At 37.3% G+C, this 25,086-nt stretch overlaps 1 protein-coding gene across 1 annotated transcript in view; it reads left to right on the forward strand.

Moving 5' to 3' along the window:
• Positions 1 to 290: 290 nt before the first annotated feature.
• Positions 291 to 25,086, forward strand: part of LOC133517310 (SH3 and multiple ankyrin repeat domains protein 3) — a 382,488-nt gene continuing 357,692 nt past the window's right edge. Inside the window, exon 1 of the mRNA XM_061850562.1 lies at positions 291 to 906. The gene's annotated coding sequence lies outside the window, so the exon portion shown is untranslated. The remainder of the gene's footprint in view (positions 907 to 25,086) is intronic.

Consider the following 25,086-nt stretch of genomic DNA (forward strand, 5'->3'; position numbering starts at 1 on the left):
ACCAATACCGGTATTAACGCTTTCACTGCCAGCAACGTGTCAGGCGAGGCGAGCGCTCAGTGCTCAGTCCATAGTCGCTTTTCGCTACATACGGGTTTTCACATGTTATCCGGCTACGCTCGTAGCGCGTAGCACGCGCTGGCACTAAATGTGTTAACATCAGAATTACCGTATTGAGAGCCAAAATCGGATTAGAAGTACAAATTGGATTCATTTGGATGCCCTAGCACAGGGGTCGGCAAACCGCGGCTCTTTGAAGCTACAATTGCCGCCGCCGTACTGGCCCCATTCTTATTGCCCGTAAGGCCCGTCCTTAGATATGTCAATGGCTGATTGATTTTGACCAGTCCGTCAATTGTTATTGGTGCAACTGGCCCTTAGTGAAAAATTAACTCGTAATGTAAAACGGTGACCCCAGTGTCAGAAGCAATTGACCCAAACCCCACTCGTGTTGACCCCAAAAGAGTGCAACAATACCCAAACAAAGGTTACAAATAAAAAACACCTGACATTTTGCAACAACACCCAAAAATAACCATGAATATCCCAAAGACGGTATTTAACGTTGATTTCAATTTCGTCGTACGCACTTCGCACCCTTTGCGAGAACCACGTTTTTGCCTCTGCGGCACATTTATCCCAAGCGAAAACTGATCAAAAACCTAACTAAATAGGGTTGTTTTTTGGTTGAGGAGTATCAGGGGATGCTGCGTCTCCGTATGTATTATAAATTGGTTTAGCGAGGGGGGAGCGTCCGCTCGATACGCCAGTCGCGTCGCGCCGGCCAGGGGTAACGGCTGTTCGTGTGTTTCGCACTTTCTTGTGTTGTGTTGTGTTCGTGTTAGTGGTTTGGATGATCGTCTTGGATTGTGGGTGAGCTGGGGATTATGCTACTTTCGATATAAGGTAGGTTTCTGTCATGATTTTGGATTTAGCCGGTGAGATAACCTCACTTGGACTTGCTTTGACACTAAAGAGTGGGAGGCGTAGGTAGTAGGCCAAAAATTCTGCAAATAGACCCCGATAATTATTTTACATACTTATGTTTTAAGATGAAGACAGAGGACATAGAGACGTATGGCACAGTGATTTGCCATCATGTTCAAAACTTAGCAGCGTAATTGGGAAAATGCCTCCATTTTCCAGATTACAGAAAAATTTACTGCTATATGTATATTTGCTGAATCGGTGGTGGCCGAGTGGATCTGATCAGACTTTCAATCCGGATATCGAGGGTTCAAATCTTGGCTCGTAGTAATGAGATTTTCGGAACTCATGTACGGAATATCATTTGATATTTACCCCTTGCTTTTCAGTGAAGGGAAACATCGTGAGGAAACCTGTATACATCTGCGAAGAAATTCAATGTATATGTGAAGTACGCAGCCCGCATCGGGCCAGCCCTCTCGCGCATAAGTGGAGGCCTGTGCCCAGCAGTGGGACGTATATAAGCTGAATTATTATTGTTTATTTACTCTGTAGGTACACCTAAGTATCTAAAGTGTTCATGCTTCTGATACTTAACGTAAGACACTCGGAACTCTTGAGAATAGGTACTTTATATTGAATGCAAAAGGCCTGCCTTGTATTTGTAGTAAAGCGTCAGTAATACGCTTCAGAGAACGTTGTTAAGGCTTGTTTATCTATAGACTACTGTGTCCGCTTACGATTAGGCGGGCTGTAGGCTGGTTTGCCACCGTTGTGAAATGGCTTCTTAACTTTGTATTTATGGTAGGCGCAGTTGACAAATTTAATATGGGTGCACTTATTCGAACTTTCCTCCCGTTTCCTTCAATTAGCATTTTTCCAGTTATTATTCGATAAATTCATAATGTTATCTCTATATACCAACATACTACTACTTAAAGGTTGTCTGGAAGAGAATTGCTTTTTAGAGATAAGACCACCTATTGTTTACCTCTACTTCTGATGCTGTTTTCTCCCTGTATTGTTTTTTATTGAGGTGTGCAATAAAGAGTATTTATATTGTACATCTCTACCAGCTGACCTACCAAAGCATTCCCGATAAAGGCGAATTTTTATGTTCTACCTTCATTGTTCCAATTCTCACCAAATTTCCCATGTTTGGATCTCGGCAGATATATATTAATTTACATAATTTAATTTTTCTGCGAGTATCATCAAAATCTGAAACGTAAATGTAGTCATTGACGTTCTCTAAGTATCACCAACATCAATTAGCGGCCTGTACCCCTAGTGTAAATTTATTCGATAGCGTGACGTGACGTACGCGTTTGGTTAAATTTCATTTTGTATAGGTTTTTGAGTTTCCAAAACGTCCCGCTTGGCGCGCTGTTTCTAAATCCCATACAAAATTAGACTTAACGCAAACGAGTACAGTCAGCATCAATAGTAGCGGATGAAACAACGCGCCAAAAGTATCTGATATTCCGGATAACTTTTCCAAATATAGATACGAGGGTCATGCCAAAAGAAATTAGATACTCAAAAGTTACCGACTTTATTCTTTATTACAGCTATCTATTTTTTCGAAGTAGTCACCGTGAACACGTATACACTTTTCCATCCGTCTAAACCACTTAGAAAATACCGATGACCACTCTTCTTTAGATACCTCAGAAATTTCATAATTATACGCAGCCAGGGCATCTTCTTTGTTCTCAAATCGCCTTCCTTTTAATTTTTCTTTAATTTTGGGAAATAAGTAAAAATCGCAAGGGGCTAGGTCGGGGGAATATGGCGGGTGGGGCAAGATAGTCACGTTTTTTTGAGCTGAAATAGTCAAGTGTTCTAGCAGAAGTGTGAGGGGCAGCGTTGTCATGGTGCCAGAGCAGGTGCTGAGTTCCCGATTTCGGCCGCTTGTCACACCAAGCTGACAGTACTCTGGGGGCACAAACTGTCACATACCATTCAGAGTTGACTGACCATAGAGTATCTAACTTCTTTTGGCATGACCCTCGTAATTCTCTAAGAATCACCTTCAAAAGTATATCATTTAAAGTCTAAATTGTCTACATATAGAATCATCAACTTTTGTTAAGCTGTTAAAGAATGGTAGATACTTTTGAAACCTTGTTAGATCCGCTACTTTTGATGCTGACTGTACGTCACGTCACGCTATAGAATAAATTTAAACTAAGGGTTCAATGGCTTTCATCAGTGAATAAAACTATGCTTACCCCCTTATTCAAACTTTACGGGTCTAATTTAGTTAAATTATGTTTTATCCCTTTCTTTCAAATACATAAGTAAACATGACAGATAAAGACGAACTATTCATAGCTAATTCAGGTCACTAACGCGTATATGAATAACTTCATAAGTGTTTAATTTCAGTTTCATAGTTTACTGCTGAGGTGCTGAGTGACGTTGGCCAGTCTGTACACTCTAGTTACTCCGTAAAACAAATGTGAAATTCGGCCGAGCGTGCTGCGAACTCTTTAAGAAGCCCATGGTGTGGCTACTCGTGTAATACCAGCAGACTGATTCCCGTACAAAGAAGACTCGCACGGTCGAACAAGGTGACCCACGTAATGGGTCCAAAGATTTACAATAGGCTACCTGAGACAGTCAACTCAGTTTCTTCATAAGCTTTAAGACAAAACTGAAAAGTTGGCTTCTTGAGCACACGTTCTATAGTTTTGACGAATTTAAAAATGTTTAGTTAATTATTTTATTTTATTAACCCATTTACAGTTAATAAATCAATTGTATCATGATTTGACCTGTTATATTATAGATATAATAAATATTATGAATATGAATATGAATAATCTTATTTATAACATCACGTACACCGTGGCTTTCCTGATGTTTTGCCGACAAGATCCCGCCTCCGTTAACTATTAGTGTTCAAGGGTGCGTGGGTGGAATGGCTCTAAGCATTACTTAGTAAAAGTACAAATAATATGAGGTTTATACTGATTTCAAAAGGAGTTCAAGATATCAGTTTCCTGGAACTGATTTGTAATGTTTTACAGTTAGTATTTTCTTCACGTAAAAATTATGTTTCACTCGGTAGTAAAGGTTTTTAGCCCTCGTGCCTGGAAACGATACTTTTCGTTACTTTACTGCAGGTGACGCAGCAAAATCTGTTGTGCCGCTAAAAGGATTTTTAGTTTTTAAGATCATAATTATTGTAAGTATGTTCGTATGACTGTATCTATGCTCCTGAATTTTTTTTTTTAACTTGAATGAAAACGTCCTAAACTTCAAAAGCTGGACTTGGTAGAACATGATACAGGTAGGTACTTAAAGTAGTAGTTAAAACTATCGAAACGCAGGCTAAAATCTTGATCAGCTGCACATTTTTTTTATTAAAGTTCTAAGACGCAATGAAGTCTTATCAAATTTAATTTAACAAAATCTATCCTATGTAATATCATTCAAAATAAATTGGAATAAAAAATTAAACAGACTTTAACAAATATTTAATAACACGGATTATGATACCTTATTTTTTTCAAAAGATTACAACTCAAAATAATGTGTTCAAATATTAACCTCTACAACTGAAACATCCTTTATTCTCACCTCTATTAATGGAACCCTCTGTCAATAAGACAGAAGTTTATTTATACCTAGATAACTGAGTCCCTGTGTAAGTGGAATACCTCTTCAAGTGAGACAAATTTGCTTGTCCCTTGATGTCCCACTTCAGGTTTCACTGTACTTACTGTCGAAAATATCTTTGGACACATTCTCTTTTATTACTGAATAGATCGTGTCATTCACGAAGACGCATGCCTTGAGTCGTAATGTCATGTAATTAAGGTTAGATAAGACAAAACTGCGCGTCTTCGTGGATCACACGTCTATAGATACTGTACTTCATCATCTTTAAAATGAGCCTTAACTCAATGTAATTATGTTGTCAGATTTGAAAGACAGACTTTATTCTTCAATTTAGCCATATTACAATATAAACTGCCACCGGTTCTAACCCTGAGACAGCCGCGATATCGGCGCAAGAAAATCATTTTATAATTTGAAACAAATACATAAATAAAGCATGTAATAACAAATAATTTTTTTGTACAAGTATTTGTCGCTGACTAGACTTATCTTAATACAGGTAATTAATAATCAGCGTGACATTTCTAAACCCCAAATACAATTAGGTTGCGTTGTTTCATCACAGAGTTCCTATGGCCACCTCCTGTCTCCGTCATCAGATCAGGTACCATAATATTGTATACACCCCGACAACAACCCGACTATAATATGTACTCGTAAGTCGGCATTATGCAAATTTTCCGCTCAATCGGAAATCGGGAAGTGGGTAAAATTTAGCTTCCAAAATTTGACAAATACTAACATACATACTAACAGGACAAGTTAAATAAATTAAAGCTTGTAAAATATACGGAGTGAAGTTCATTGATATTTTCTCGAAAATACCGTGCCTACGAAGCTGTTGAATTGAAAACCCGGGCATGGGCTTTTGAATTTAACTGAAAACGACATTGTCCTAAACCAGTTTGGACATGTTTACTACTCAGTACTACTCAGTAAACATGTTCGTTGTTGGAAAAAACTTTACTTGTTTGTAAATCCGTCTAAAAAAGTAATCCAAACAAAGTTTAAAAACTAATTCGACTACGGTTTTTTGCATCCTCCGCCGTTTACCGATTTAAAAAAATGGTTACGTCACTCGTGCCACAAAAATATCCTCAGTCTTTCTGCTTTGCCATAAGGTTCAGTGGTAGAAATCTATGGCATTAAGTCCGCCTTTTTACCTACTGTATGGTTTTCTTTTGTACAATAAAGATTAAATAAATAACCTAATTAATATTAAATATTACAATATTAATAATGATAGGTGACATTCTTGCACAAATTGACTAAGTCCCACGGTAAGCTCAAGAAGGCTTGTGTTGTGGGTACTCAGACAACGATATATATAATATACAAATACTTTATGTATTTAAGTACTCCCGGTAAGGACATTTATTTGTGTGATGAGTCATGGGACCCTTACCGGGATTCGAACTCAGGACCATCGGCTTCATAAGCAGAGTCACTACCCACTGGGCCAGACCGGTCGTCAAAGACGGTCGAGGTCGTTATGAAAAACATTTTCTCAAAATGATCTCCAGTAAGTCTAATACCGCCCTGAGCCCGTTTGTTTGTGTCTCCCGAACCTACTTGAAACATTCTCAATGCGTCTTGTGAAATATTAAGGACACATGACAATAGACGAGCCCTTTTCAGTGAGGGACTGAGACGATTATCTCGCTTAATGGACTTCGAAGATCCTTGGTTTTTGTACATTTTCAACAGACTTGTGAGGAGGTTAATGCAATATTGTAGTTTTTATATTGAATGTTTACTTATTTTCTTCCAGGGCAAACGTCATGACAACATTCACACGGAAGATAGACTATATTTGTTCAGGTAGGGTGTTCATCCTCACACCCTAGAACCTAAATGGTTGCGTACTGTGCGGTTTAAGAGGAATTTCCTCCCGCGGACGCTCTGGCTGTGGAATGAGCTGCCTTCCGAGGTCTTCCCGAGGGTCTACAGTATGGGATTCTTTCAAAAAAGGAATGTACAGGTTTTTAAAGGGTCGGCAACGTGCATATAACACCTCTGGAGTTGCAGGCGTCCATATTCTACGGTGACTGCTTTCCATGAGACGGGCCGTATGCTTGTTGTCTATCGTCGTGGTATAAAGAAAATGTTTAAACCCGCGCGATTTTCATTTCTATAAATGTATGTTACCAATATTATTTTTACGTTATAGGATTTGAAAATAAGATACTTATTTAGTTCATTATATCAAAATTTATTATACGTTTAGAATGATTGTAAAATGAAATAATACCAAATGTGCATATACAGTATAGTATGTAATGGAAAAAAAAACTTACTCTTCCACACAAAATTCAAACATCAGACCAGCAAAATGTATGAAACAACCAAAAATTTTTTAGTGATTTCCGCGTTGGTCCCATAGTAAAGTGCACTTTAGTATTAAGCGTCCCGAGTGATCCCGGGTTTGTTCATAAAAAAAATGAAAATCATTTTTTTTCGGACCACAAAAATCCATAACAGGTTAGTAAACATGTACATGCAGAGCTTGTAATTTAGACTATGGTAGTACTTAATTTATTATATACCTACCTATCTACGTACTACATTTCATCATAGGGAGCTAAGGAACGGTGCAGGTTCGACCAGTGCTGCATATAATTATCGACTATCGAGCCTACCCGCTATCACACTCAGGATACTGTTGCTACTGTCAAGCACTCTGCGACGCGTCGCGACGGCACGCTTTCTTATTGTAGCAGAGCAGCTGTCTACCTGAGCGTCCGCGAACATGCCTGACGCGCTACAGAAGCGTGTGGCAGACGCAACAGTACCCTGGAGGCGTTGTTAAACTGAACCCTTAGGGCGCTGATCGATCTTTGCGAATAATTAGACCATAGGCTGCAGCTATAAAGATGTGTGTGGGTGTAATTTAGACCTGAGCTGTACAGCCTCTGAACCTATGAAATATCACATCCTCTAACCTAAACTTTTAACCGGTAATGTAGGTATTTTATACATAAGTAGCCTGTGGTACCCGTATACCGGTAATCGGGTTGACCCCATTGAACTTGACCCGCAGGCCGCGCGTAGTACCAATAACTAAACCTTTCAACGAGGACATGACCACGGCTTTCGTTATATTACATTTTACATATGCTGGCGGCCAATGGTAAGATCAAGCACATCGTAATATTCCTGTGTGATGATTTGACGGTGGTTACATTAAACCAATATTTAGGTAGGATAGAAGAATCCTTAGGTTGTTTCAGAAGCCCGAAGGGCTAACTGTCCAGAAAAATAAGCGCCGACACATAGATGTAGACAAAGTGGACAAAAAAATTAAAATTCAGCCTACGTACGTCCCATTGCTGGGCACAGGTCTACTCTCAGTCTCTCATGCACGAGAGGGTTTGGACTGTAGTCTCCACGTCCCCACGCTGGCCCAATGCGGGTTCCTCACGATGTTACCTTCACCGAAAAGCTAGTGGGAAATATTAGGGATTGTAAACTGGTTTTTATTTGTATGAAATTTACATACAATTTAAACTAGTTTACATTAACCCTGTTCGGTCTTTTTTCAAATTACGCTGAAAACTGTAAAACCTTTTTTCGCAAATTAAATATTCGGATTGCGACACTTTCACGTAACTATTTGGCAACAGACCGAGCTGCATAACGAGGTGAAAGAGAGGTATACAACTTACTCTGTGGAAGAAAAGAGACGGATACACTTGGCAGCAAGTAAGTGGAGTGATGCCACAAAAATGTCAGCATTTATACTCTGGCACAGCGACCTTTTCAGTATAACAAGGCAACAAATTAAAAAAAGATAGGCGCAAAGAACTGACTAAGTCAGTTCTTTGCGCCTATTTTTTTTCAGAAGTCAGTCTGACTTCTCACAGATAATTTGAATTGCGTGCCTTTTTCTACTGAATTTTCTACTCGAATAAGAACGCACTATATTAATAAAGGATTGGCTATGAAAATAAACAACCAGTCACAAAAAGCAAAATAATCTCAAAACCGTATATACAATTCCTATAAACTATTCAATAACGCGATGTGGAAATCGCCGCTCCCAGTACACCGCCATCTGGTGTGAAATTTGGTAAACATGTTTCGTATGAAAGTACTTTACGGAAGTACCTACGGACGCCAACGCTACCACCAGTGTTGACATTGACATGGAGCGAGATGCAAAGAAAGTAAGTTATAGTTAAAAAACTTAAGTAAGTCACCTGTTGTATGTAGTTGTGACGTGTTCGAATAGACAATACATGTTTAAAAGACACACACAAATAAAACAAATGTCTATTCGAACACGTCACAACTACATACAACAGGTGACTTACTTAAGTTTTTTACCTATACGTAGACGTGAGCGAATACGTCAGTGTTAAAACTGGTGGCGGCTGTAAAGTTGGGTGTATTTCAATATACAATACTACATTACAATGTGTAATATAATGTGGGGAGGAATACTTACAATTACATATCTCACATCATTTGCGGCTAATTAGAGGCAATTTATTGCAAATAAACGATATATTAAGACAATTTTATTGCTCCGAACAGACTAGGATGATTTATTATAACTTAAGACTTACCTTACGACGAATTGCACAAGTTGCCTTTAGTCGCACCTGGGCAAGCGAGAGATATGCACGTGCTAACGAGCTCCGCCGAAGCTCACCGAAAGAGAAAGAGATAAGCTCATGTTTAACAACGAGTATGACAAAGATGAATGAAAATGCTAAAATTAATCAAAAATAACAGATTTCTTCGAATAAATAAATACAGACTAGGATGATTTATTATAACTTAAGACTTACCTTACGACGAATTGCACAAGTTGCCTTTAGTCGCACCTGGGCAAGCGAAAGATATGCACGTGCTAACGAGCTCCGCCGAAGCTCACCGAAAGAGAAAGAGATAAGCTCATGTTTAACAACGAGTATGACAAAGATGAATGAAAATGCTAAAATTAATCAAAAATAACAGATTTCTTCGAATAAATAAATACATAACAAATTACGTTTAAATACTTCCTAACTGAACATCAAATTCATCGATGTCTAATTTAACTAAATGACTACACGATGTACAGCCGTCAGCCATCTGGTTAAATGTTGCCATCAATGACTTGCTGGTTGTTCTTCAGCCAACTAATTAGCTGGCTTATTTAACCAGTTGGCTGCGACATATATACTAGGAAGTAATAAGGTAGTAAACATCCACCTACTTCATCAATTTCATCATGTAGTCATGAATTTTAAATTGCTCTGTTGACGGAGTACGAAGTGCTCGATTTATCTCAGAATTATTCTACCGTTCAGTTCGTTTGCTCTCTCTTTAAAGACTTGGATATTTCCCACGCTTTAATTAAACATTCAAAAAATGGCCAGCATCATAAAGAGATCTATAAAAACGAGATACATCTATAATTCACGCTATCACTTAAGAAAACCCACATAAGACACAAACGAGAGGGTCCAAATACAAGGTTTACTGCAAAAAGACATAACTACCTCATTTTCTTTCGACACCAAGTCTTTTTACTACGGTAAAAAAAAAACTCAAAACAGAAACGAAGTTAACGCCAAAAAAATTTGTTCAAATCCGTCTTTTTAGAATCAAACAACGAATTATTCCTTTTGATGTTATATTCTCTGACCATCATAAGCGTGACCTCAAGTTTATATAACTATTATGCGTATTTAGGTCTCAGGTATCCTGGTTCTTTGACGCTCGCAGGGTAAGAGTACGCATGCGCGATGCTCCCCCTCTGTTCGTTAACCTTTGTTCTGGCTATGTGTACGTATGGTGTGGGGGCAGCGTCTTAAGGTCGCGTAAGGGTTGCCTGCTTTGGCAAATCATGCTGCTATTTTAGTAATAAGGTGGAGCCGGCCAAAACGGCATTACTGCTGCGACCTTGAAGCAAGCACTATCGATTGCAATTTCCTTGATAAAATGAGTGACGTTCATAGACACATTACTGGCGCCATTAAAACATTCAATCATAATAAATAAATTAATTAATATTATACGACATTATTACACTAATTGACTAAAGTCCCACAGCAAGCTCAATAAGGCTTGTGTTGTTGGTACTTGTGTTGTGTTGGTTGGCTTTTCGTGTTTTTATGTTTTAATTTTAATATTAGTTGCATGTTTGTTGTTTTTGTTCATGTAGTTTTAAGTAGTTTTATAATAATTATAATTCAAAATTCAAACACAATGTAAATATTGTTTATGAATAAATAAAAAATAATAATACTTAGACAACGACATATATAACATATAAAAAACTTACATATATAAAAAAAATACCCATGACTCAGGAGCAAATATCCATGCTCGTCACACGAATAAATGCCCTTACCTGAATTTGAACCCGGCACCATCGGCTTCATAGGGTGGGTCACTACCCACTAGGCCAGACCGATCGTTAATATTCAATCAATCAATCGTCAATGTTCGTATATAATTTCTTATCATCGACTCACAGATGATACGACCTTCAAATCTTCAAGAAAAGAGCGTACTCACATCATAAATCCGGCAACGAACTTACAAGCAAGGTGTATCCATGGGCGACAGTAATCGCTTACCATCAAACGGTTCATATGCTGCCTCCTTTTTTTATACTACGTCGGTGGCAAACAAGTATATGGCCCGCCTGATGGTAAGCAGTCTCCGTAGCCTATGTACGACTGCAACTCCAGAGGAGTTACATGCGTGTTGCCGACCCTAAGCCCCCCCTTCCCTCGTTGAGCTCTGGCAACCTTACTCACCGGCAGGAACACAACACTATGAGTCGGGTCTAATGTTATTTGGCTGCGGTTTTCTGTGAGGAGGAGGTACTTCCCCAGTTGGGCTGGGTTCTGCTCTAGATCTGAAATGACATTCGCTGCGCTGTGCCCTACCACACAAAGCAAGATGATATTCACAATGCCCAATTGCCCCCCATACTATGGAGTGTGGAATTAAGAGGAGTGGCATCTCTTATAGTAGAACTGTTGCAAAAGTGTCCAGCTGTCAGCTATAAATAATAATTCCAAATCTCTCCAGAGTAGCTCTAGAGTAGCTAAGAACCTAAGCGATATTGACGGAGTGAATTGCGATGTCTATGATTTGATTTTTTTGTTCAAGTACTCTAGGTATTGTAGCGCCACCTATTTAAATTTTTTTTGATGACACATTTTGGTACATGGAGATTTCGTTCCTTATCTCCACCCTCCGTAGCCCATACCTCTCTTTTGGACGTTTCCTTTATCATTAAAAAAAATAACGCTCTTGGTATTTGGATTCCTAAAATTGGCAACCCTACACTAACTACTAAGGGCTGTATTTACTTGTGTATGATCTCGGGGACCTTGTTAGGACGGGACACGTTTAAGCCGTCTAAGATAAAACCTAGTTATTAATGTTATTATGCAAGATTTAACTTCTGTAACCAAATCCACTGTGTTTATTTGAGTCCATTAATTTCATTCCAGAGCTTAAATGGAGTTATTTTTAGACACCGGTATTCTAATTAAGCCCATTTAAAAGATAATTAATAATTTATTTTGTGTATAATTTTGCCTTAGGGCCTGTCTACGTATTGATTAATATTTAACACGAGTTCATATATTTGCTACTAATTAGTTCCCTTAAATCGTCAGGTGACAAGCAAAACTCACTTATTAGCACCACAAGTTCATAGCCATAATGAACCATATTATTACTACAATGAGGTTGATTTTTGTTTCATTTTTTTTTTAGTAATTAGTTAGTTTTGCTTGTCACCGGACGAAATGTTCTTAGCCATACGCCAGAATTCAAAAATATCACCGTGTACATTATAACGCATATTTTGTCTATTTAGTTTCCTACAATAATTTACGGGCTGAATATATAGGTCATACTGAGCAACTTTTATTATAGGACAACCCCGAAATCGCGAAAAAAAATTGTCTGTTTCATACATTTTGGCTGTCTGACCTTGACATTTTATATGGGAGAGTCAAGCGAACTACGTTATTCTTGCTTCCAGAAAACCACCCAAAACGTATATTTTGGAGTATTCCAGTATAACTATGGTCCACAAGGTTAATAAGTAATTAAGTATAAATGGCAGTGTACTTTTTAAAATTTTCTGGGGTTTTCTTCCATTTTTAGGGTTCCGTAGCCAAATGGCATAAAACGGAACCCTTATAGTTTCGCCATGTCCGTCTGTCTGTCTGTCTGTCTGTCCGAGGCTTTGCTCCGTGGTCGTTAGTGCTAGAAAGCTGAAATTTGGCATGGATATATAAATCAATAAAGCCGACAAAGTCTTACAATAAAATCTAAAAATTTAATTTTTTTAGGGTACCTCCCCTACACGTACAGTGGGGGTGAATTTTTTTTTTCGCTTCAACCCTAGAGTGTGGGGTATCGTTGGAAAGGTCTTTCAAAACTAATAGGGGTTTTCAAGAAACATTTTTTGATAAAGTGAATATATTCGGAGATAATCGCTCCGAAAGAAAAAAAAAAGTGTCCCCCCCCTCTAACTTTTGAACCATAGGTCCAAAAAATATGAAAAAAATCGTGAAAGTAGAGCTTAAGAAAGACATTAAATGAAAACTATAGCGGACATGATCAGTTAAGCTGTTTTTGAGTTATCGCAAAAAGTTTTCCCTTCATAGTAAAAAGACTTACTTTAATTAGGTACTGATTATGCAAATTTGCCTATTTGTTTAACTCGGGTGAAAGGTACCATTTACTACACTTTAAGCTCCAGTTTAGCTTATTGTGACGGAAGAGTAACTACGGAACCCTACACTGAGCGTGGCCCGACATGCTCTTGGTCGGTTATTATAAATATTTTGCCATATAAATTTATTCGACATTAGAATATTAATCACACCTGAATGAAGATATTCGAGTTAATTTTGGACCTCTTATTGGGGCTTTTGGACTATATTTGAGTGGTTTTAGATGGGGGCCACTGTTGGATTGCGTTGCGTTGCGTTGTTTCCTCGCAAGCGCCGCTGCAGCGTCAACTCTGCGTCGTTTAAGAGTGCGCAGCAAGCTCAGAGCCCCTAGTGTAAATTTATTCGATTTCGTAACGTGACGTACGCGTTTGCGTTAAGTCTGATTTAGTATGGGATTTTGAGTTTCCAAAACGTCCCGCTTGGCGCGCTGTTTCTAAATCTCATACAAAATGACACTTAACGCAAACGCGTACGTCACGTTTCGCTATCGAATAAATGTACACTAGGGGTACAGTTCTCCATACAAACGTAGTTACGCTCTCGGTGAAATTCAGCCGAACTTGCTGCGGATATTTTAACATATATTTTTTATGATATGCCACATTAAATACGTTGCGACGATACGACGCAATGCAACTCACCACTCACACCACTGGGGCCTGGCCCTTACGGTTCTAAACATGTGTTCGCAATTTTTTTTTCGCTTGTAATTCTTATAATAAGCATAAAAAAATAAGGCTAATTAATATACATCAAAATGTGTCAAAATATATTCCATAATGTCAGTATCCAAAGAAGAAAGAGCATATTGTCATATATATTGACGACCTGTCTGGCCTAGTGGGTAGTGACCCTGCCTATGACGCTGATGGTCCCGGGTTCAAATCCTGGTAATAGCATATATTTGTGTGATGAACACGGATATTTGTTCCTGAGTCATGGGTGTTTTCTGTGTATTTAAGTATTTATAATTATATATATCGTTATCTAGGTACCTACACCACAAGCCTTATTGACCTTACTGTGAGACTTAGTCAATTTGTGTAATAATGTCCTATAATATTTATTTACTTATACGAGTTGGTATTACATACGTTTCTAAATAAGCCCTATCTATAGTAAGTAGTTAAATACCATCGTTTATAAGAAACAATTCTTTTCCGTCTAGTTGCATACCTGCGTTTTAATAAATATAAATAAATAAATAAATATAAATATTATAGGACATTGTTACACAAATTGACTAAGACCCACAGTAAGCTCAATAAGGCTTGTGTTGAGGGTACTTAATGAATTTATGAATAAACCAAGCAAATATTCTTTAATTACCTATCAAACTTTTATAAAACGTAACAATCCTCCCTGACACGGGCAGCTCATGATTTCGGGCTTAGCCTAACTTGGCCCGTAATCCTGAGTGATGGCATCCGAGGAATAAATGGGTTTTGCACTTCTACGGGTAATTTAGGCATTTTTACAGATTAAAAATCTAATTTCTGTACGATATTAGGATATAATTTTTACAGTAAGAGTAATATCATCTTGTTTTTTTTTATAGAAAGTGTTGTGACATGGCTATCGTCACGAGTACCACAAAATCGATGAAATATCTACTGTAATATCCGGAACCATCCAGGGTTGGCCAATAACTTGGACATAAGAAACCCCTCAACACAAAAAAACCAACGCACACTCACAAACAAACTGTGAACTACACTAAGAAACTAGTCAAATAAGATAAATTAGGTATAATATACAGAAAGTTCCGTACTAACATTTTTTTTTTAAATAGTTTCTGATTTTTTGCTGATGCATTTTCCTCCTGTTTTTTAACCAACTTCAAAAAAGGAGGACTTTTTTTATGTATGTTACTGTATGTATCTCCGAGAATCGTGAACCAATTTTCAATTTTTTTTTTATAATCGAACGTGTATAACCCCGAGGTGGTCCCGTTGGCACCAAGTCGGGGTCTGCAGATGGGATCTTGGAGATATCGAGGGAACTCTTCAAATGTTATAGGTACATGTATGGCGCTTTTGGTAATATTTGAAGTCGGTTTTATTTTTTGTTAAAAAGTTTTTATTAATTAATTTATTTATAAAGGTTTGCCAACAGGTGCAATACAAATACAATTGGACTTAAATAATAACCACAAAAATCATACCGGATTATTCACCCAATTATAGGCAAACACAACTTGCTAATACTACGCGCTTACATTTTGTACTTATGTTAAAATTCTTAACCTTAGCCAAAACAAAACAAAAAATAAACTACAAGCATTAAGATACAAGACAGCAAAATGAAAAGTAAAACAGATGTAACTATTCTAGCACTAACCTCCCCTCCTCCTAACCTCCTAAAGTTAATTAGTTTACTATATTCTATTTTCTATGAAATACACCAGCCTTTAACTTGTACTATTGCCATTAACCTCCTAAGATCCGGGTTTTTAAAATAAAACTGGTAAGAAAGACCGAACTAGCGTTCAATATAACAAAATGGCAACCAATGTTAAGTCCTGACGATTTGAAAATTACAGATATCGTTATGTTATGACCGAACTACCTATTAAACGAACAAAATATTTTTTTACATTTACTGCGATATTTTAGGCCGAAGCGGCATTATCTTAGTGTTTTTAAAGGTTTTCTTCATAAAAGACTGTCAAATCTTACATACAGTTGATCATCGTTTGTCTCTATCTATCATTTTCACATTTGTATTTGTTAGAATAGCACAAAATTTAAGGCTAAGTTTTATGGGTAGGTAAGTCTCAACTTAACACCTTTATCTGTTGCATAAGTTTAAGGCAAATAATGAAACATCCCTAATATTTTAGTGAACGTGACTGTACCGTGAACGTGAAACCCATTATTTTAGATGATTGATGACTCCACGAGATTTCGATATAAAACAACACGAAATTCCAATACTTATTTTGCCAGATTTTTACTCTAAAATCGGTCAAATATATTTAAAAATAAAGAAAAAGCGCCCGGTCATTCAGCCCCACTCTGTACATTGTCGACAAAATAAGTCGATATAATAGAAACACGATCATGGAGCCGGATTCTGATTTAAAAACTTGCAACGGTTCTGATATTGTTTTGACACGACCTTGAATCGCTCAAGCTAATTGAAAATGAAAAATGAAAGTCGTACGTGAGAAACGAGATACGCGCCAATCACCAAGACGATCGTTATGGTCATATCATAACCGTACAAGTTGTTATTCTGAATCGTGCTCGTGATCTATCTCGTCTTCTGTCGCCGGCTACCAGATGACAGTCTCAAGCTCATATGTATTATATATTAAACCCTTAAATATATGCTTAAAAGGAAAAAATAGTGGTCATTTTTTAATAGACAGGTTCTCGCTCGGCATGTTCCCGTCTGGATTTTGGTCCTAGATGATAGCACCTGTATCTGTACGTTTTTTTTTTATAAGAACTACGTTAGAGGTTACGTTACAAAGCGCTAAAAACGCCTAGCATACAAAATCGGCAAGAGTAAACGCAAAAATCAAAACGGTCAGACATGGGACATGGATAATTTCTGTCTCATTCAACATTTCGTTACCAATAACCCGACAGATTTTTAGCAACATATTCCAAAATTCAACATTTATGGTATCAATCAGTAAAAATATTTTGCATGTAAATATATAAAAGTAAAACGGTCTGGTTATTCAGCCGTACCATGTATATCGTCAACATAACAAGAAGTTTTTGAATTACATTGACATGACGACTTTCACTTCACTTCGCATGCACCATTCAGCGTGTACGATCTTTGAGGTCGTATCAAAATCATAACGAGTTGTAAAATCTGAATAGAGTTCTCGATATAAAAGAAACACGACATCCGCGACCCGCCTCGTGTTTTATCGCCGACCATCTGATGAAAGCTCGTGCGCGCACTTATCTTATGTATATAGGGCTGTCACGAGATACAAGGGCAAGTGACGTTTTAATGAAAACACTCGTAGAAACTTAAGGGGCTTTAAGAAAAAGTATTTATTTTAGTAAAGCAATAAAAATATGTTAAATAGAGACAGACCAAGACAAGTCTGCAACGACTTTGATAGCACACGCAGTGCAAGTATAGTTTTGTACAACAAGAGAGCAAAGTGTGATATTTCTTCGAGTGCTTATTTTGAGCCCTGTGAAAGCGAAAGATTCTATAATAATTCTAAATTAGTATCTTGAGCGTAGTAAGAGACACAAAAGCGCATGAGATGTAAATAACTTTGATCTCGTGTAGTACACGAATTGTTGACGTCAGCAGTGAAAACATCATTGGAAGGTAATAATACAACTCACACTCAAGGTATTCTAACAATTAAGTTTAATTACCGCAATAAAACAAAACGAAAGAAATCTCAATTAAATAAATATTGAAATAATGAAATAACCAACATAAATTGGCAGTTCAATCGACAAATTTTTCCTTCATTCTCGATAGATCCAACCAGTAGATCCATTTTGTGTTAAAAAAAAACTTTGCAAGATTCGGTCCGAATTGCGTTTGGTTTTTAGTTGTATTTAATCAAATTATGCAGGTGAATTATTTTTAAAACCAAACGTTTCAATAACTATCATGGTTCTGGTATTTAAAAAAAAATGTATATCATTTCATAAAGGTAGCAGCCCTACGCCAGCCGCCTAGTTATCGACAAATTGCATTGGATCCGCGAAATTACGGGGTGCCTGAGGGCCTACCGCGATCGTCGAAAATCGAAATTTCGTTATCTGCCTCTCTATCGCTCTTGCATATTCGAGCGTGACCAACAATTTAACGAAGTGGTTCGTGATATCCCGCCTGGCCTGATCGACGGGGTATTGTTCTGAATCGATTAATAATCGGATCGGATCGACTGCGCCCGTGTTCGTGTTCATCGATTTTTCAAGACGATCGATAAGACCGATTTATGTTATTTTTACCGACACCAGGGTGAAAGTAGATTGAATTTTATTATACGATATAATGTTATGTGATGGTTGGTTATATTATACATACAAAATAAAATTCGTCGGCGACAAACAAGCATATGGCCCGCTTGAGCTCTGGCATCCTTACTCACCGGCAGGTACACAACACTATGAGTAGGGTCTAGTGTTATTTGGCTGCGGTTTTCTGTAAGGTGGAGGTACTTCCCCAGTTGGGCTCTGCTCAAGATGACTTTCGCTGTGCTATGCCCTACCACAAAGAGCGAGATGACATTTACAGTGCCCATACCTCCATTTTTACACTCTTACTCTGTCTTATTCACCTGGAGTTGGCGAAGCATGTCTTTTGTTTTACCACACCTCTCTTTCTCTATAGGGCTACTTTTTTTATTATTAGCCAATAAGAGTGTCCCATTTGATTGCTGGGCATAGGCCTCCCCTCTTTCCCGCCATCTTTACATTTAAAATACTTTCTTTTATAATTAAATTTTTATTATGAACAAATTATATTACACTTGATTTAATAGACGTTTGAAATATTTTTACAAAATTTTCAATCGTGGCTGATTGCCGGATAGGTCTGTGCTATGCTCGGACGAATGTTTGAAATGTAAGTAAGTAAGTAAATATTCTTTATTGCACCAACAATTATACATTTTACATAGGTACATGTAAAACTACAAATGAATTTTAAAGGAAAATAGAACCGTATTTAAGAATTATTTCGCGTAAAATTTAGTTTTTTTCTTCGCCAGTGTGATGAAAAACATTGTTTGTAACTCCGGGGGTAAGAATATTGCAAACTCAAGTCTTTAATACAATCTGCATCTAAAGACCTCATTTACAAGATATCACTTACCCTCTCATTGCACAATGTACTATTTTTTATTATATTAGCCTATAAGTGTGTCCCAGTACTTAGCAAAGGCCTACCCTCGTTCCCGCCATTTGGTCCTATCCAATGCACACTCCCTCCACACTCTATGGCTCCTCTACACGATGGCCTAGCGCTGCACTAGCGAGATGGCCATGCGATGGTTGAAACGCAATTACACGATATAGTTCTAGAATGGACCACGTGTAGATGCGTACTGCCATCGCTGGCCCGCTACCTTCGATGTGCGAACGAAAAACCGACACCGTGGCCATCCTATCGCCATCCCGCCGCGTCATAAGCCATCCGACACCACTACCCTCTCTACACGCTGGCCCATCTTAGTGGCCCATCGTGTAGAGGAGCCATTACAAAATGTATCAAGGCCGTCCCGCAATCTCCGGTTTGGTTCCGGTCCGGTTTGGTCTAGACATAGAGAATATTATTTATTTTCAAATAAAATAATTTATTTCATAATGAATAGTCGTATTACCTACAGAGCTAGGCATCGGCCTCTAATTGGACAGGAAAAAATGAAATATTCCATCATTCCTTTTTAATACGATTCTGAAGTCTTAGTATTGGATGCGGGAAAATGAAAAATATTTTTTATCAGATTAGCTTTTTATTAGGTAACTTTATATTGGATGTGTTTGTAAAATACACGCCTATGGCTCCCGTGTACGAAAGAAAGAGATGCAGTGGCAGCGCTCTTTGGGATTTAATATTTTCAAAAATGTAATCATGATAATTGGCAATTTGCATTCGATATCCTTACTTTTATGTTATAAGCCTATAAAAGAACATATCCAAAATGTATTCATTATCATACTGCAAATAATGTTAGTAAAAACATTCGCTTTCGTAAAAACTAGTGCCTACGCCACATCTTGGGATTAGTTGTCAAGCGGACCCCAGGCTCCCATGAGCCGTGGCAAAATGCCGGGACAACGCGAGGAAGAAGAAGACTGCAAATAATGTTAGTCAAAAATATTGCGATGAAAGGAATCTGAAGAGCTCAGATCGCAAAATCCGCGGCTAAGCGGTTAGAGAAGATCTGGAGGAACAGAGGAACCAGCAAAGCAACCAAAACCAATGCGCACACTGGTCTTCTCTATATTCCTGTATGGTTTGGAAACTCTGAAGGCGAGTCCGCGGAGTGGAATTGACACATTTGAGATGTGGTGTTGGCGTAAGATGTTAGGGATTTCTTGGACGGCGCGCCGCACTAATGCGTCAATCCTTTGAATCCTTGTCATCTATTTGTCTTCAGCGGATCCTTAGTTACTTTGGACACGGAGACGGGAGCCGGACAACTTCGAAAAGCGCATTATGTTTGGCATGGTGGATGGAGGACGGGGTATTGGACATCCACCAACCCGCTGGGTGGACATTGTAAAGACGGCCTGCCAGAGATCTACACAGGCGCCTAGTATTAGGAAGGCAGAAGACCGCAACAGAATGGAGAGCCTTGGTGCAAAAAATAACGACCTCATCTGGTCGCGACCCTCAGTCATGAGGAAACGAGGAAGAAGAAGGAATCTGATATTATTTAGTTATACACGGTGCACGCGAGGAAACGGAATGATTATGACAGTTTATTCCACTACATGTAAACTTTTTTTAATTCTAATATCAGAGTTAATACCAATTAAAAAAAGGTTTTTTATTGTGTTCCAGTTTGATGTCTACCGTTCTCCAATTCTTCCTCAATTGCTCAAAGGTTTACTGGAAGAGATCACTCAACTGAAAGGGATAAGTTCGCCTTTGTACAAATGATGTGTGTTCTTTCCTGTTTTATGTTTCTTTTTGTACAATAAAGTGTTTTACTAATACTACACTACTACAAAAAGTAAAAAAAAAACTTTTTTTTGCCGGATTAGACATTTTGTGTAAGATTTTTTCATTCTTATGATCTCAAAAATACGTGGTAAAATATTTTCCATTTCCTCGCGCGCACCTGGTATATATGTTGTTTAGCAATTAATAATTTAATAAACTTGCCCTAAGAATAGATGCTCAATTTTTTTTTGTATGTCACAGTACCTTTGTAATTATAGTATATTTATCAAAAACATTTCATATTAAACTTGTCTTAGAACCATTCATTATAAAACAATACTTACTTATGTATATTTGCTACAATGTTGCAGCTCCTTGCGCTTGCGACATTGAGTCTTGTCACCTCGGAATAGAGTGCAAATAGCGTTGCACGGATATTCCCGGTTGATTGTTGGAATTAATGTTTATGTAAAATCCCCTCGGGATGACATGGTGCGCATTAAGAGGGTTAAATAATAATCGTTGGCCCGACGGCTTCATTTTTTAAGACTTAATACCTGTCAGCCATTTATTTCACCCAGTTCTGGCTTTGAAGGGAGAATAGGAGGCTGGTCTGATTGTAATAACAGGTTATATGTTTCGTAATCAATAGCAAAAGCAACGTTTTGGTTAAAGAATTGTCACTTTTGACACTGCCAGTTCATGTCCATAACAAATGTGTTATTACAATATTTACAATCAGAATACGCCTCTAGGTACCAAATGTTTATATGTATGTACGTTTTAGGTAGATACGGGTTGTGTTGGTAGGAACTCGAGTCTTTTGAGTCTGAATTTTAAGAACTCGACTCATTTTTACGAAATTCGGCGCTTAAAATACTTCCGAGTCTTTTAAGTCCCGAGGTGAGTCATTTATTGAGTCTTGTTTAAGTGAGCTCAGAAGCACTCGAGCCTCCGAATAAAGACTCCGTCAACAATTTCATAGGTTTAACCTATATAAAAGTAAATACATTTTGCGTTATTGTATTATTTGTGTGCTATTCGCTATGTGCACGACTGTCACGCAACCTAGCGTCCGCAAGTCTTAGGGGAAAACGTCAATGCACTACATCTCATAAAATTACTCCAAAACTAAAAACTACTGAACAGTTTTCATACGACTTTCATCTATCAATAGAGTGTTTCTTAAGGCAGGTTTAGGTATATAACTTGTTAAAGTTTTCTGTAAATTGGTTTAAATATAACGATGTTGTCGGAGAAAATCACGCTGCTAGAAAAATCACGCTAGGAGCTTTAATCGAAAACACTGCCTAATCCGTTTGAGCTATAACAACATAATGTATGGCGGGGTTGTCTTTCTTTCATGGGTCTACAAAAAAGTCCGCGATGTTGAATATCTATCTTTTAAGGAAACTAATAAATAAATAAAAATATCAAATATTTAGGACATTAATTACACAAATTGACTAAGTCCCACAGTAAGCTCAATAAGGCTTGTGTTAGGATAACTTACTATACTCATTCTTAACTTCTAGAAAAAATCACATAGTATATGGCACGGATACAGTATTAATAATTATCAAATTAAATACGTTAATTATATTAAGCATTTCATACAGATTAAAGTGGTCCCTTACACCATAAAATTTAAATTAATATTTCAGGAGTAATCGTAAATTAAAGATTCATTTCGAGCCATATAACTTGTACGAAATGTTAAAGACGCTCTCCGCTGTTAGTTCTAATTTTTACCACCTTATGCGCTGGGATCGCTTTACTTACCCCCACCATGCACTTCGCACGGTCCGAATAATTAACTTATTACTTAAAGACAAAGCATTTCGAAATTTTGCAAACAAAAAATTGAGAGTTCTCTGAAAAGGACTCAAGTCCCTACAAAAGACTCGAGTCTCTAACACGTTGAAAAGAACTCGAGTTAAGACTTAATATGTGAGTAAAAAACTGAGTCGAGTTTCAAAGCAGAGGACTCAAAGGACTCAAGTCTTAACCAACTAGGTACGTGTATTTTCGCAAAACATGTTTTTTTTTTCCTTAAATAATTTTTGTTACCTATGTCAGTAAATGTAAGATTTTAAGAATCGAAATTCAAAAGTACACCATCTCATAGCCCATAGACCGGTGGCCCAGACGGTTCTAGGCTCCACTTTTCCCTCGCACGCCGATTCTCATCAGAATAATTTGACTTCTAGCTTCAGTTCAATAATCTCTTGACCTATGCCTTAAACCTATACACAATGCAAGTATAAACACATGAGAAAACTCACATATGAATTCTATTAACATTAACTTTAGTAGTTTTCTTTCTAGTCTTTAAAAAACATCGTAGACATTCAATACATTGCAATGTTCCATTTCCCCGTAAAGAAGCGTTCACACGCTAGGCATAATGCCGTCCAGTCCATCGTATATTCATGGCTCACCTTTGTATCAATCATCCATTGTCAGTCTCACGTATTACAGGATGTTTTGGACTGCGGCAGCCATACAAACGTTCAATATGTTCATAGAGATTTCTCATAGGTATTTAATTAAGTACCTATTCTTAGAGTGCTCACTCCATACATCAGTTTCCTTATACAGTAATTAATAAGTATGGGAGGTACGCTTCAATGTTAATACTTATTATTTATTAAGCTTAAATCTTATGACAAATAAGTTTTCGCAAAGCTCGCTTAAAACTTATTATAAATGGGTTTTTATCGATTTAAGGATTGAGCACTCTAAGCTTACTTATTTCTGTATGTTTCGTTTAACGATGATAATGACCGTCGGGTTGTTTGCAATTCTAGGGTGTGGCGTGTGATATATGCGTGTTAACTATGCATCCTGATGTTTTCCAAAAAATTACATCAAATAATTTTGACGTCCGGTCTGGCGTAGTGGATATATAGTGACCTAGGCTATGAAGCCGATGGTCCCGGGTTCAAATCCTGGTAAGGGAATTTATTTATGTGATGAGCACGGATATTTGTTCCTGAGTCATGGGTGTTTTCTATGTATTTAAGTATTTATAAATATTTATATATTATATATATCGTTGTCTAAGTACCCTCAACTCAAGCCTTATGGAGCTTACTGTGGGACTTAGTCAATTTGTGTAAGAATGTCCAATTATATTTATTTATTAAATAAATATTAACCTACATGCTGACCAAATTCAAACGAATTTGAGGTTGAAATATACATTTATCACGTAAGTGTAAGCAAATACATAATTATCGACACTAACAAGGAGGTAACTAAGAAAATGAATTGGTACTTAAGAACTTTTAAATAATATTTTGTACCTACACATTGAAAATTCCCACTATATCAGAATCTTCTTACTAATTATCTTTCCTCGAAAATGTTATCAGCTACAAACAAATATTCAGTGTAAGTAGGTACAAATAGCTGGAAAAATTCATACCCATTTTATGAATGAATTAATTTTTTGCAGCTCGCTAAAAATAAATAACAAAAATGGCTACTATAGAGTTATCTATGGATAATTACATTTTATTTCTTAGCCAACAAAATGTATGACCAGATTTCAGCATTCGCTAAAAATAATTAAAATCAATTGTTTAGTAACGTAGAAAGTGGGACCTTAGGAGTGAATTAAAAAAATACATGGTTAGGGATCTGTAATTAGTCTCAAGTTAAATTCCCTGCATGCCTGAGGTGTTTTTGCGTGTGCTATAGATAGACTTATATGTATTAATTATGTACAATAACGGCCTGATTCGAAGAATGAATTACTATAACGACAAGTTCTGGTTTAGATAAGTTCTTATTTAGATATCGTTTGTAAGTCGTATAATTGTCAGAAGCAGCTCGCTTCCGGTAACCAATGTCACTTTGACGTTAGAAATATCGTAGATAGATCTTACTGGGATCACAGCGGAATCGAAATAAACGTAAATTTTGACATTTCGTTTAATTATCGATCTTTTAAAGATCTTAAACGTGTCTTAATCATTATTCAAATCGGGCCGTTAATACGTACTTAATTACGTACAATTTATTTGCAATCCACTCTTGAAACACTTTGATCTCAAAATGTCTTCGCAGCTACATATTTTGTGTACGTTTGTGTGAGCAGCCGGCTTCATGCGAGCTCGTTAAAGATGCCATTCACGGGCATCAGATGGCGCTTCCTTCACCTTGTTATATCGATACTACCATGAATAGCTTACCAATTGTACAGGATAAATATTGC

Source organism: Cydia pomonella, chromosome 4, assembly GCF_033807575.1.
Source record: "Cydia pomonella isolate Wapato2018A chromosome 4, ilCydPomo1, whole genome shotgun sequence".
Classification (NCBI taxonomy): domain Eukaryota; kingdom Metazoa; phylum Arthropoda; class Insecta; order Lepidoptera; family Tortricidae; genus Cydia; species Cydia pomonella.